Source organism: Galeopterus variegatus, unplaced genomic scaffold (genome assembly GCF_000696425.1).
Source record: "Galeopterus variegatus unplaced genomic scaffold, G_variegatus-3.0.2 Scaffold29, whole genome shotgun sequence".
Taxonomy (NCBI): Eukaryota; Metazoa; Chordata; class Mammalia; order Dermoptera; family Cynocephalidae; genus Galeopterus; species Galeopterus variegatus.
The window spans coordinates 970,609-986,135 of NW_007726140.1; the positions used below are offsets into that span (position 1 = coordinate 970,609).

Here is a 15,527-nt window from a genome sequence, read left to right on the forward strand (position 1 = left end):
GAACTTGCTGAAGTGATAGGAGGAACCATTATGTCCGAGGTCATTGTGAGGCGGACAGGTTCTCAACAGATTGTGAGGCTCCCTCCTTCCTTGCCCCCTTCCTCTCAGCACCATAGGGCCGATTTGGGTGTGCTTTCCTCCGAGGCTTTCTAGCCTGGAAGAGTGCTTGTTCTGTAAAAAATGCAAAAGAAAGACTTCTTCAAAGAACCCAACCACACGTGTACAGAGGATGGTTTAACCTCTTAAAGGTGTTTCCACTGGACACTTTTTAGAGTAGCTTTGCCTCACGAGAGCTCTTCTGAGCTAGACGTTGCGGGGACACCCACTGGAGAAATCACAACAGCATCGACAGGTGCTGACTTCTGTGTGAGCCATCAGCTTTTGTCTGAGAACAAAGGCCAAGGATCACTGCAGACGGACTCTTCCCCAGAAGACAGGGACCGTGCCAGGAGAGGAAAGAAAACTGATCATTATGAGGAATGTGGATGTGAGGAAAACATTGTCCTACTTTTCCACAGCAGTATCTGTATCTACATGGAAATATGTTCACTGTTCTAATTGCTCAAGAGAAGGTAGCAGTTGGCAAAGGTCCAGAGAAGGACATGTAGATGGACACAGAAGTCAGTAGGGAGATGTGCTAAAGCAGGGTTGGAAAACAGCAGGCCTCTGCAGCAGGAAGACGGGAGTGAAGAGGAGATGGCACTGGACTTTGCACCCTGACAGGCTCAATGGGCTTTCTTCACCAAATCTAAGTGCAAAGCTAGTAGGGTGGGCACACCCTCCTGTGCCCAGCGGTCCCCCCGAGACTCCATCTAGGACAGCTGCCCTAGCTTCACTATTCCCTGGTCATGTCCTGGCCATTGGGTCCCCAGGTGACGCAGCATACAAAGGTTCTTCCCTCAGTTGTTTCCCTCGGGCCCAGATTCTTCAGCAAACTCCCCTTTTCCATTTTGCTCAAATTTGGGCCATAGAAATGGTTTCTGACTTTAATGAGCAAGTTGCAATATGAAAAGTAAACTGCATGGTTTACGTAATTTCAGGGGCAGGTTAACTTTTCAGAATTTTGGTCTCAAAGTGAAGATTTAGTTGAGGCTATGAAAATTTAGGAAAAAAGACTAAAGCTTTTCTGCACTTCCCTACTTCCCCCCACCTCTCCGCAAATCCTCCCTCTCCCTTAAAAATAGCATCTAAAGTTGCACTGTAGCTGAGTCACTGCTTGGTGTGATCCAGGGCCAGGCTGCACTGGACCTGTCAGAATGAGGCCACGGTGATTTGTGATGGAAGCTATGTTTGGTTGCCACTGACGACATGCCTTCCTCTTGGTTTCTTCCCTGGAGTTGAGAGACACCATATTTTGCCTCTGGAGTAGAAATACCTTTGCATAGTGAGAATAATGGGATGAGATGGGCCATTGCAATTAATGCACCCTCTAGGCTGTCCTGCTGTGAAAGCAGAATTCCTAGCCATTTATTAGGGGAAGGTATGAGTAATTAATATAACCAAAGACCCATGTGCCCTGCACCTTTGCTGTGCCCCAGACAGTGCTTCCCATTGAGGATAGGCAAATGATTGGCTAGAAGTGGTCCTTACCCTAAAGGAAACTGGGCAAACACGGACCAATTAAAGAAGTGCCCTGTACTTCCCATGTGATTATGATCATGTGTGTGTCAGTTTCCAAACTAGTTTGTGCAGTGAGGGCAGAAGCCACGTCCGGTTTTGCTGGGTGCATTATGCCTGGCACATATTTCGGGGATCAGTCATGTTTGTGGAACTGCAGTGAGCTGACACTGCCTCCAGCACCTGCTCCCCTACTTCTGCCATCAGAAAGACTCAGTCAGGACAACAAGCCTGCATCCCTTCCTAGGGCACCACAGTAACAAGGCCACACATTTGGGCCTGCCCAGCCTGGTGCGGCTGTCCGGGGAAGCAAGAGATCTTTGTTAGCAAGGATGCAATTACAATGGACATATTTTTTTAAATGGGACTTGGGCAGTAAAGTTTTCTATGCTCCCTGGCATTTGTGCAGAATTCAGCTAAACTTCTGCTGGCTGAACTTGTGCCAGCTCTGTGGAAGTGACGGGCAGATATAAGAAACATGGGGACTTTCCAAGAAGTGAAGCTGCTTCTCTGTCATGCTGACGAGCTTGTTTCTGATAAACCCACACTTACAGGAAATGTAGAGCAGAGCTTCCAAAATAGGGTGCCTGAATACACAAATGTACACACAGAGGTGTGCCAACATAATGATCTCCACAGGTCTGGAGACACCCAGGTCTGGAGTATGGGATGGACTTTAGATATGGATATGACATATAATATGTGGAATGTATATACACATCCCAGGAGACTAGAAGTTTGTATAGCAAGATGTGAACTGTGCTCATCTCTGGATGGTAGGATTATGGTATCCTTTACTTCTTTTACTTATTTGTTTATTTTAACTTTTAAATTATCTATATGAATTGGTCATGTAATTTTTGAACCCAACCAAATACAAACCAAAAATGTATTTTTTATTTTTTTTATTTTTTAAAATTTATTAATATTCTTTCACATTCTGTGATGTTGTTGTGGAACAGTTGGGGGCGAGGGTGAGAGGAGAAAGGAGAAAGAAATAGGGTGGGGGAAGGAGGAAGGGTGGGGTTGAGGCCCGTGGCACCCCCCTCACTCCTGCAGGGGAGACCAGGGGGCTTCCAGCAGTCTCTTGGTCATTGCTGGGCTGGGTGCAGATGTTAGGGGGGTGTGGCTGAAGCCCTAGCCCCCCCCCACTGCCCCAGCTTGGGAACCCAGGGCTCTTCCTGCGGCAGCTCAGTGGTCGTCACTGGGCTGGTTGCAGGTGTTGGGGGGACGTGGCTGAGGCCCTCGGTCCCCCACTGCCCCAGCTCAGGAAAGCCTGGTGCACTTCCTGCAGCGGGTTAGTGGTCATCACTGGCTGGTTGCAGGTGCTAAGAGGGCATGGCCGAGGCCCGAGGCCCCCCACTGCCCTGGCTCAGGAGAGCCCAGGTGCTTCCTGCAGTGGCTTGGTCATCATCACTGGGCTGGTTGCAGGTGTTAGGGGAGCATGGCCAAGGCCCTCGGCCCCCCACCACTCCAGCTCCAGAGAGACCAGGGCACTTCCTATGGCAGCTCAGTGGTTGTCTCTGGGCTGGTTGCAGGTGTCGGGGGGCATGGCTGAGGCACCCAGCCCTTCCTCCTCCCTGGCTTGGTAGCCCAGGGGACTTCTGGTCCTTTTAGGTTTTATAAGTATTCTTTGGTGATGTGAGACCTTTACTAGTTAATATCAAATTTTGTCTCTGCTCTTTGGTATTTTGTTTTTCTTTCCAGTTCTGTGTTGGATTATTTGCTGTTCCTACTACTTAAACTCTGCACTAGAACTAATTTGTTGTCCTTTGCTTACTTTTAAAATGGGGGAACTTCCTGTGGGGACCAGCACTTGAGCCCTGTGATTTAGCTAAATTGTTGCTTTGCTGCTGATTCCCTGGGGAAGGCTTTTTGTGCAGCTCAGGTTTTAATGGTTGACTTTATAGGTACTTCCAGCTCTCAAGAGATCTGGTACACCTCGGTTGTATAGAAACTCTGTTCTGGGCCTGAGTCTTTTCAGCAAACTGCACCCCCTGCAGTTCTGTATTCCTGACCAGTCTACACCAAGTGGTCCTGCACTGAACTGGGGGGCAGATCAGCTGTCTTTGCTGTGCCCCAGTGTTCCCCCGGTGGGCCCATCTCCTGCACCGCCCACACTCCAAACACTTCCCATGGGACAGGCCACAGGACAGGCCATGCGCCAGTCCCTTGCGAAGACTCATTGGCCTCTGAGTGACTCCTTTTTCAGTTGTCTGTGGCCCCTTGCTCCTATGTGGGTCCATGGGAATGCTGTTAGTGGGCTTGCTGGCCTAGCAGCCACCAAGGCCCTCTTCTCCCCTGCTGCCTCTAAGCAACTTCATTTGAAGGGCACAGCTGTGGCTTTTGCCAGATCTTGCTCTCTGTGCTCACCAGGGCCAGCCTTGAAGTGGCCAGGATTTGAAATGGTGAGAGCAGTCCTTTCTGTCTCTCATCCTGGTTTCTCCTGCCTTCATGCACTCTGTAGGTCTCTCCTCCTCTTCCCCTGAGCTCTAGAAGCACCAGCTTGGCTGTCATTGCTTTTTAATAGTTGTAAATTGGTTGATTTGTGGAGTCACTGGTGACCGTCTATTCTACCATCTTGACTGGAAGCCCCAGAAAGGGATTTCTTGAGATAGAATCTTCCTCGTGAAGATGCTGCTGGCCTTCTCGCAGTGCACAGTCTTCTGAGAAAGCAATTGTTGAAAGCATGGCTCCACCCGCCCTCCCCTAGCCCCTAATCTGCGGATCCCTATGGATCCCAATGCTAATGTTGCCCTTCCACGCAGGCCCGCTGCTTGCATCAGCACGTCAGGCCCTGCCCACCTAAGGTCCACCCATATTTCTGCTGCAGCAACTGCTGGGACAGACATCTCAGGCCTCCCCGAGGTCCCGAGGCTCCTCTTTCATCCTCCCGCCTGTGCCAAAGACATAGGATTTATTTATTTATTTTTTCCTTTTTTTTTTTGTCTTTTTTACTGACCGGTAACGGGATCACAACCCTCGGTGTTGTGCCTGTACCGGGGACCGGCAACGGGATCGCAACCCTCGGTGTTGCGCCCGCACTGCACTCAGCCAGTGAGCGGGAACCGGTCTCCACATGGGATCCGAACCCTCGGCGGGAGCGCCGCTGCTCTCTCAAGCGGCACACTCTCCAGTGCGCCACCGGGCCGGCCCAAAGACATAGGATTTAACCACTAAGTCTGAGGAGAAGGGTGGGGACAGCCACTGGACCTGCACCTTCCCAGCAGAAAAATCAAACCAAAGTGTTGAAGTGAGGCTTACTAAGGTTTGGAGATCCAGCCAAAGGTGACATTAAAAAATGTATATGTTACATTCAAACACTGACTTAGAAGTCCTTTAACCTGAGGATGTCCTCTTTTTTGTTGTAGATTTAAAAATGACTTATTTTCAGTCAATACAGTTTCATCTCTGCCCGCCCCCCCAAAAAAAAACAAAGAAAAAGATATAGGGAAGCAGATGTTATAAATCAGAGAAATTGTTGCATCTTGATAGATTCACACCATTTATTTTCTTTTCCTCTACACCTAATATTGGTAACAGCAAAACAGCCAACTTTCTTCATTTGTAGATATTCTCATAAAGTTAACTTTTTTTAAAGGATGTATTGGATAGACCTATTAAGAGTAAAACCCATTGGTCAGATGTTAGTTCTAACTGGCCAAACTGTGAAGGCCACTAATGATTGGACCTGGGGGGTGGGGGGATGGCCCCACACAGAAGCAATAGGCTAGAAGCTGGAATTGTTGTTTCCCAGCACCTGTAGATGAGGAATAATGATTCTCTAGTTGTATTTTAGGGCATGTTATGTTTGCAAAATGTTTATGGTCATTCAGATTTGTTGGGGTTTTTTCCCACATAGTTCTGTGAATGCTTACTTTCTTTTTGTCCAGGCTCAGATTCTTAAGGGGGTGGTAGGGGGGTTTGATATTTGCTGCTTCTCCCACTGGAATGCCTATAACCTAAAGGAGATCAATATTGTTTAATTCTTCTGGGAGAAGTACTATTTTTAACAGTTTCCAACATTATAAATACTTCCATATTCAGAACTGTGGCACTTTATACTCAGAGGGATTTTTTAAAGAAACTGTCTGGTCTAGTTCCTTTATTACACAAACGAAAAATTTGAGACCATAGGCAAAGGGAAATGCCTAGAGTCACAAGAAGTGGTTAGTAGGAGGGCTGAGGGCCAGAGCCCAGTTCTGTATTACTACTTTGAATACTCTACTTTCCACCAAAGATTTCCCAGTTATTGTGGAAAATTTTTTTAAAAATATATGTATTTTCTAGTCTGTATTTTTTAGGGGGAAATAAAAAAAAATACAGTACTTGCCACAACATAGGTGGTCAGTAAATATTTGGTGAATAAGATATTTGATGAACTTGAATCACATTCTCATGCCCACATAGGTAGGTATGTAGGTAGGTAGGTAGATACTGGGTAATATGTAGCTGGTAACAGCATATGTGCTTTCAGTCCACACAAGGACTTGATTATCATGTGTCCTCAATCTCTGTGGCTCTGTTCAAAGGACTAAGCTCTGGATAGTAGTGACAGCAAATTTTAAAAGACAGAGAAAAGGTATTGCTTTTCAATGGAAGCCCACCACAATCGTTGAGGTGAGAAAGCTATACACGTCTATATGCGTGTATTTTGATATCAGCATAGTATTGTTTACAGTAACTCTTTGTTTAATCATGAAATATATTCTGTGTTATTCCATATGTAACAAATATTAGTATAGTGCTAGAAGAGTCCTGTTAAATTAGGATAAATCATACAAGAAGTGTAGTAAGAACATTACCCAGTAATTATACAGTATGTATGTTTTTGTTTTAGATTTGTGTTTCTAAGTTACTCATATTTCATTTTGAAAGAAAACATTAAGAGAAGTACAGTGTAAGTGCCTGGGAGAGCTGACCTTTACTAAAATAGAGTAAAAAGTTCAGAGATAAATAAAATAAACCTGGATTAATTCATCAGTAACCCACAGAAGATTCATTGTATTCATCATGTTTTCCATTGGTTGACATCCAGTAGGAAGTTAAATTGCTTTTTCTTCTACATATCACAGAATGTGTTTTCCTAATCATCTTTCCCACATATTGGACAATATCTTGGTCATATCATGCCATACGCTGCATTGAACCTATGGTGAAAATCATTCTTTTTCTCCCACCTAAGGGAAATGTCACTTTTTTATTGAAAGAAGGAAGCATTAGAAGTATGAATTAAAATAAAGATAACTACTATTAAATTTGGTGAGGTGTAGTAGTCTGTTTCTGTTACTTATAACAAAATACCTGGAACTGGGTAATTTATAAGAAAATGAAGTTTATTACATATAGTTTCAGAGGCTGGGAAGTCCACAGTGCAGGGAACACATCTGATGAGGTCTTGGTGTCAGTGATAGTGACCTAGGGGTCTCACATGACAGAAATGGCAGAGAAGAGAGAGACTAACCTCTCATGTGCTCTTCTTTTAAAGACCTCAGAACCACGCCGCTGGCCACCATTATTAATCCATTCACTAGGCATGTCTTCAGAATCTAATCACCTCTTCAAGGCCCTACCTTTCAATTACCATAATAGGATTTCCCACCCTCAGCAGATACAGTGGGAATTAAGCTTCTAATATATGAACTTTGGGGACACAGTTTGATCAATCCACAGCATGAAGCTCATATAAAAAATAACAAAATAGTAGTCAAAACAACCTTACTCAAGTTTGCAACAGAAAGGTTTAATTTAGTACAGTTCATTTAAGTATGCAAGAAGCTTTTCTTAACGCACTTCATGATGTTGGCTTCGGTTATCAAGGAAACGCACTTGAATGGAACATTAGGTGAATGAGGGGTTCCTGTACTTGTCTTCTATTGATGATTTCATTTATTTGATTTCTCTTTCTTTCCTACATTCTCATATTAGGGCCTAGCCTTTAATTGGATTTTGTATTCATTAAATACAAATAATATTCATATTGGACTGAATACATACATATTCAGAAATTTGGATTCACATAATCTTCTATTTTTAAGCCAGGAGGCTAACAATATATTTTATTGCACATGCCTTTGGTGTTTTAGTTTGGGATTTACTTTAATTCTCAGTAACATCCTAATAAAACTGTTGCAGGGAGCAGAGCTAGCCATAGGACATTTACAATGTCACATTAAGGTAGAGTGTATGTTATGTGCCTTGTAATAATATATTAAATTATTGCAAATAGGATTTTATGTAGGAAAAGCTCAAAGCAGATAAAAAATATTCTATATGGAGTTGTATTTCTGAACGTGAATGTTTTATTTTGTTTAATTATCTATTAAATTCTCCCAAACTTAATAGGACTTAGTCTATGCTTTTATTCTGTATTGGTAAGAGAAAATCTTAGAAGTCAGTCTTAAATGTATGCCCCATCTTATGACTGCAAGATTCCCTCCCACACCCTGGGACTGTCCCATGATATTTCCTACTTCCTGCAGTCAATATAGACAGACTTGAGCCAAGTTAAATGTTGTCTCAATATTTACCTAGTACAAAGAAAATTCTATTTGAGAAAACCACAGAGTATAGTCATTCCTGGAACAACCAAGACATTCTTATTACTTTGGAAAGACTTATTTTAAAAATATATCTCAAATATATGAGATATTCAGAGGCATATGTATATTTAAAGTGCCCACACATCTGACATTGTTCTTGATTAATTTCATGAAATGTTATTCTTTTAATTTAAAACATTTTAAATATTTAAAATTTTGAATTAGCCAAAGATGATTAATTTTTATATCCCTTAGATGATTAACTTTTATATAAATTTGAATCAGAACAAATTCTTTATCAAGCCATGTGCATATAAATGCTGAGAATCAAAACAACTATAATTAGAAAGGACTGGTCTGTAAGAAAACCATAAAGTAGATGATGTTTGTTTTCATCTTTCTTTCATGTCCTCCTAGCTCCCTTTTAACAAGTTTTTCTTTCCACCTTCCTCCCCTGCAAAGTACAGGTGCCCCTGCCTCTGCCCTTCCACCTCACATGGTAATCTGTTGAGAACTTGGCAATGAGTTAACAAATCAAATTCCATTAGCCGAACTGCTCTGACGACAGAGCACTTAGGTGCTGTGTTCCAAACACTTTCTAACAATCAGAACTGCAGCATAGTCGCCTGGGTGGGAGCAAGTCCTACAGGTGCTGGGTGGATCCGTTAGTGACAGTGGCCTTGCGACTCTGCTATGGGAAATTAACTTGGCTTCAGTAAGTAGGACAGGGAGGAGAGAGCACCCAGCCCAGCCAAGCCAAACAAGGGGCCATTGCCAGAGCCCAGAGTCAGTGTCCCTCCACTGTGAGATGTGTGATGGAATGTGTGTGCAGTTCTTGCTCTTCTAGTTGTGTCTTGTGGTTACTTGAAGTGTTTGTCTGTCTGTCTGCCCCTTGATTGTGAGGTTCCTGAGGGCAGGCATTCTGTCTTATGATCAGCACCACAGAGGCACACAGGAAATGGGCGTGGAAGGAACAGGGATGAATGTCAGGCAATCAGCTAAACCGGGCAGCAGCAGCCAGAGTATGGATGCAAATGGTGACAGTGGCAATTGCAAGAAACAGGCGATGTGGAAAAAGGGGAAGGGAAAACCAAGAGGGAAGAGGGAAGTAGTTGAGAGGGACCAGGAGTTGACGCCTCTGAGGTTTTGAGCTGAGCAGAAGGGAGCGCCCGGGTGGCAGTGGTAGAAATGGGGAAATTGACAAGGGAAGTCTCATGAGGGAAGTTGACAGATACACTTTTAGATGAGTTCAATAAAAGCTTTGGAACAGCTTGTCAAAATTTTTTTCTTGAAAAAGCAGTCTCTAAAATGTGCCTCCACTTCTAGCCTCTCATGTCCCCTCCCCTTACCATGCACCACCCAAGTTCCTGGAGTTCCTGGAGATCTGGTTTCAGATAAATCACTTTCCAGCTAGGCTTATAACTATTTTATAGGCCTAGCAGGTATACATGTTATAAAGAACATTTTCATTGACTCTTGAAGGTCACCATCCTTCCTACACTTGGAAGAAAGAAGGATGGGTGGGAGATAAGAAATCTGAGACGGATGCTTTCCTGTCCTTTGAGAGGCCACCTGCGGGCAAGGGGCAGACGCTCAGGCCTTGGCATCTTTCAGGGGTACTTAGTTCACATCAGAGAAGATGCCCTTTTAAAATCTGTGTTGTCAGTTCTGCACCCTGAGCCTCTAGTGCTGATAGCCTCTTAATGTCTAAATAAATAATGTCCCCGAGGGAGGAGATTCACCTCATTTCACACGCAGCCACCCTTTGCAACTCAAGGGCTGCTTGGGCACTGTTTTTACTGTTTCGTCAGCCTCTGGAGCTTCAAATACATCTCATTCCTACATCATTCAGAAGTGCCGAAAAAGGACCCACTTAGCTGAGTGGTTTGTAAACTAAGAGGGAAACACCCTGATGTGTGCTCTTTAAAGTCTGAGAATTACAAAGAGAATATGGTAAATAATTCCTTTTCTATTTTCATCCCCTCCTTCTCCATAGTTTTGGAATGAGCTCTCTAAGTTTTCCAAGGACTTCTCTGAACGTTCTACCAGATGAGGGAGAGCAGAGCTATCTGCCATGTGCTTCCTGAGTTTTTGCCCACTGTCTGCTTGGTAACCCAGTGAGGTAGACTGCAGTCTTGTCTGGATCCAGAAGTGGCGCCCCTTGGATCAGAAGGAACGTCTGTAACAAATTGATTTGTGGTCAGAATAGGAAGCGAAGCTCTAGGAACATCCTGCCAGAGGCCTGTCCTTAGGAAGTAGTCTCACAATCTTTTTTTGCTAGTGAAGAGAGGACACGCTGCAACTGACCTTCTATTGAAGGCCAGAAAGCAGAGGTGACAAAGCAAGCCTCGTACTTTCTAATGTTGCCTTCAGGCTGTGCTTTCTAGGGGTGATCCCTCTAGATCCTTAGAGACTATATCTGTGCAAGACATTGAAACTAGGTCCTCCAAATGAGTGATACTGGCCTCTGGAATGTAGTCATGACCAAAATGTGCCCTGGGGTCACCTGCTTCCTCTCACCCTTCCCTTTAAAATCCAAATAAAAACATTAAGTCTCAGTTCACTGACATGCCCTGTTGAGTGTTTTTGCAGATTGCCTGGGGGTATTTATGTCTCCTGTAGCTGTAAATTCTTGTGTCAGGGCTTTCCTCCATCACCCCATCTTGTCAACACGCCCCAGGTTGTTGATGTCTCCACAACATCGATCACTTCACAACCCTCTTTCCCAGGATATCCTACACAGTGCAGAGGCTCTCAAAAGACTGGAAGTAATGAAGAGGAAACTTTAAAGCTGAATTTCTACATCCCAATTGTGACAGTTTGTCAGTGATTTGTCACCCTAAAGACTGTCTTACTGGCCGTCCTTGCCCTGTTGCTCAGTTAACACCAGAAAGCAGCTGTGTCTTTAGAGGAAATGTATCATTTCCCAGTTCCCCTGAGTGCCTGGTCTCCCCAAAACTCCTATCTCTTTGGCCTGACTCAGTGGAAAACCCCACAAATCAGTTTCCTTCATAACAGTCCCCTACAGTGATATCCTTTTACTTAATTACATAGAGCAGTTTAGCTTTCTCTGTTTCAATTTCCCAGTTCCTTAGGGTCTTACTTTTCAGAATAAAAAAATTCATTGAAGCGTTTTCCTAAATTAAAGAGTTGTTCTCCCTCTAAAGCTAAATTCATCCTCCAACTCAACGTGGAAACAGCTGCGGCCAGATACATGTTAATAGCAGTTTTCCTTCCTGCTACGTAATCATAATCCTGATTTGATTTCAATAAACTCTGTGGCTCTGGTGCCACTAGGGCCTCAGTGACATCATGAGAAACTGTCTGTGTATAGAGCACTTGTGTGTGCGTGGACATCATGTAAACGTGGGCAAAGTTGTAGTCTAGCCACAGCCATCAGTAAAGGTGCGCTTCCAACGCTGAGCCGCGTAACCGGGAAAACAAGACTGTAACTTATGGCAGAAGTAGCCGCGGTGGTGCGCAGCCACCCAGACCACCAGCTTGTCCAGACGTCACCGCCATTGTGTATCCACAGGGTCACATTGAAAAGGATTTCTGGTAGGCACCTCTATCAGCAGCAGAGGCGAACATCAGGAAAGTGCTCCATGAGGATTATAGTAGCCTGGAGTAAAAGAGAAAATCAGTCCTCCCTGTATTTCCCACACAGTCGTGCTCTGTTTCCCACACAGCTGCCCCATCTTTCCTGCCATTGTTGCCACACAAAGCTTAATGGAAGACAGTTTATTGTTACCTTTTTATTATGCTTCATCTAGAAAATTGAGCAAGCACCCATAGTCCCTGCCACCTAATCTATAACACATGGTTAACAACATTTTGGTGTATTTCCTTCTTATCTTGCTTCCATGCACGTCTCTTTTCTTTTGCAAAGTTTGTTAAAAATAAATATAAGGTTGTGGTTTTTGTTTTGTTTTGTTTGCTTCTACAAAGTAAAGTTATAGTAGCTCAACCAGTGAGAAAATTCCTGTTCTAATAGAAAAATGAGCATCAGTTCAATGAAAACTGTCCACTAAACAGTTTAAGTTCGTAGCCAGAAAACAAATTTTATAAGTTGAACCTCTTTGATCAGTGATCAAAGAAATGCAATTTAAAATAATTACTCCATTTTTCATCGACAGTTAAAAAATATAAAAACAGTAATATCTAATAAAACTTCTTAAAGAAAACGTAGGAGAAACACTTCAGGAAGTAGGACTGGACACAGACTTCATGAATACAACCCCAAAAGCATGGGCAACCAAAGGAAAAATAAACAAATGGGACTATATCAAACTAAAAAGCTTCTGCACAGCAAAAGAAACAATTAACAGAGCTAAAAGACAACCAACAGAGTGGGAGAAAATATTTGCAAAATACACATCCGACAAAGGACTAATATCCAGAATATATAAGGAACTCAAACAACTTTACAAGAAAAAAACAAGCAACCCAATCAAAAAATGGGCAAAAGAGCTAAGCAGGCATTTCTCTAAAGAAGATATACAAAAGGCCAACAGTCATATGAAAAAATGCTCAACATCACTCAGCATCCAGGAAATGCAAATCAAAACCACACTGAGATACCATCTCACCCCAGTTAGGATGGCAAAAATCCAAAAGACACCGAAAGATAAATGCTGGCATGGCTGCAGAGAAAAAGGAACTCTCTTACATTGTTGGTGGGAATGCACAATGGTGCAACCCCTATGGAAAATGGTTTGGAGGTTCCTCAAACAATATAAAAATAAATAAATAAATTCACACACACACACACACAAAAACCTGGGGGGGGAGAAGAAGACATAACAATTACAATTCCTTGAAGTTGACACGACAAGCGAACAGAAAGGACATTGTTGGGAGGGAGGGGGGAGAGGGAGGAGGGAGGGAGGTTTCGGTAAGGGGCCAAAATAATCAACCACATTGTATATCGACAAAATAAAATTAAAAAAAAAAATATATATATATATACTAATTAAGACAGTGGTACTGGAATAATAGAACAATAAAACAAACAAACAAACAAAAAAACAGTAATATCTAATTCCGACAAGGAAGTAGTTACATAATCGCTGGGTTGCGTGTGAGTCTTCAGGAGTGTGTTTTGGCAATATGAATCAGCCTGAAAGTGTGCATACCCTTGATCCAAAAATTCTAGTCTTAAAAATCTGTGTTGAGGGATTTATATGAGAAAGGTTCAAAGACTTCTGCATTATTATTTATTAGAGTGAGAATGTGGAAACAACCTGAATGTTACCTATCAAGAAATAAATTATGCTTTATTCATCTGAATAATAAACTATTTTGCAGATATTTAAAACAGTTTAAAGACTAATTACACACTTTGAGAAAAAGTTTGCAATATAACAATAGGTTTAAAGGGTAAAGAGGAGAGCATGTGTTCCAGTTCTCATTTTATAATCACTTGTGTGTGCATCCATATGGGAGAATGGGACAGCACATGGTTCTCATGCTGGCTGGCCCTGGCTCACAGGACTACTGGGGATTTTCACTTTCTTAGTACCTTCCCATATTTCCCAAGTTATTTTCAATGAGCGGGTATTTCATTTGTATGCAGGGGGAAAAATTACTTAAAAAAGGAAAAGAAAACTGTGCTCCTTTGCAGCAGCTTATGAAGCATTTTAGCAACGCAAGGTGGGAAAATCCTCAGGATATACAAAGGCTTTTCTTCCCCTCTGACTTTGGTTGATCCATCTGCTGACAAACTGCTGACTGTTTTCTCAAGAGATCAACGAAATAAAACAGGCTCCAACCGGGGCCTTTTAAAAAGTCTTCTCAGCTTCCTTACAGCTCTGGCTTCCACCCCCAGCTCCCTCCCTCCCTCCTTTGGTTGTTTTTCCTAAGGCTGGTGGCTACATTTGGTCAGGGGTTGAAGTCATTTTTTCATCAATAATTTGTGAAGTGATTTAGAGCTTTCTGACAACAACCCAGTCTGCTCTAATAAACTGAAGTGAGTTGGGATTAAGGCTGCTCGGTGACAGGCCAATGTGCAGCTTTACTCTGCCCTGGTCAGAATGTGGTTTGGGTTCTCCTAACAGGACATTTCCTACACCATGTCAATTTATGTAGCATGTTTACTTTCAGTGAACTTTTAGTAGCCAAATGCCCAAAAGAGAAGGCTGCATAAGTAAATTATAATACATCACCTTGATGGAATATTACATAGCCATTAGTGATTACTATGACTAGGTTATGACATCAAAAAGTGTCACAAAAGAAGAACAGGAAACAAGTTAATACCTATGTATGTAAAATATATATATATATGTATTGAATGGAAATAGAGGAATCATGGGAAAATGAAAATAATTATTTGATGGCAAATGAAAATTTTCTTAAAAACTTTAGCAATAAATATTGAGCACTTACCATGTGCCAAATACTGTGCTAGACCTGTGTATTTTTTAAATGTGATTCTGTAATATGTTAAGTTTTTAGAAATGTAAGGTGGGGGTGATGGGATTCATTTTCAAAGATGTTACTATGGACAACATTGACTACATGTAAAGGGGACGCTTAATGTATCATTTTGTTCTACACTGGATCCATGTAAAACATACTGAGCTGGATTCCAGTGTGTCTGTTCAATCCTCAGTGAACAAGATGTGGCTTTTCTCTCCCTTGCCTTGCGTGTTATCCTTTCATCCAGGTTCGGTTCAGGTGTGAGCAATGCACGGGGCCAGGATGACGAGGCTCTGTCCTCAGGGGGCTTCCAAGCTGCTGGGAAAGACAGACACTGCGTAAGGAAACATGTTCATTTGCAGAGTGATTTCAAGCAGTGATACCTGCAGCGAAGAAAGGGATAGAGAGTGTTTTAGTCCATTTTGTGTTGCTATAACAGAAATACCTGAGTCTGGGTAATTTATAAAGGAAAGAGGTTTATTTGGCTTACGATTCTGGGACAGCTGCATCTGGCACAGGCCTCAGGCTGCTTCTGCTCATGGTGGAAAGTGGCAGGCAGCCAGTGGGCACAAGCAGATCACAGGGCGAGAGGAAGCAAGAGAGAAAGAGAAGGTGCCAGGGTCTTTTTAAGCAATGAGCTCTCGTGGGCACTAATCGAGGGAGAACTCAATCATTACTCCCCCCGCCCCAGGGAGAGCATTAATCCATTCATGAGGGATCTGCCCCCATGACTCAATCAGTTTCCAACACTGCCACATTGGAGATCAAATTTCCACATGAGTTTTGGGGGGACAACACATCCAAACTACACCAGAGAGCGAAGTGAAAAGGGGTGGCTTATTTTAAGGAGAGCCAGGGGAGAGCCCTCTAAAAAGCAGGGGCGTAAAGGAGCAGGCTGTGCCAGGTGTGGGGAGGCAGCAGACAGCTCGTGCAAAGGCACTGAGGCAG

The 15,527-nt window shown here is 43.1% G+C and overlaps 1 protein-coding gene across 2 annotated transcripts in view; it reads left to right on the plus strand.

Moving 5' to 3' along the window:
- Positions 1–15,527, plus strand: part of FARS2 (phenylalanyl-tRNA synthetase 2, mitochondrial) — a 540,429-nt gene that overhangs the window by 438,915 nt on the left and 85,987 nt on the right. The window lies entirely within an intron of this gene.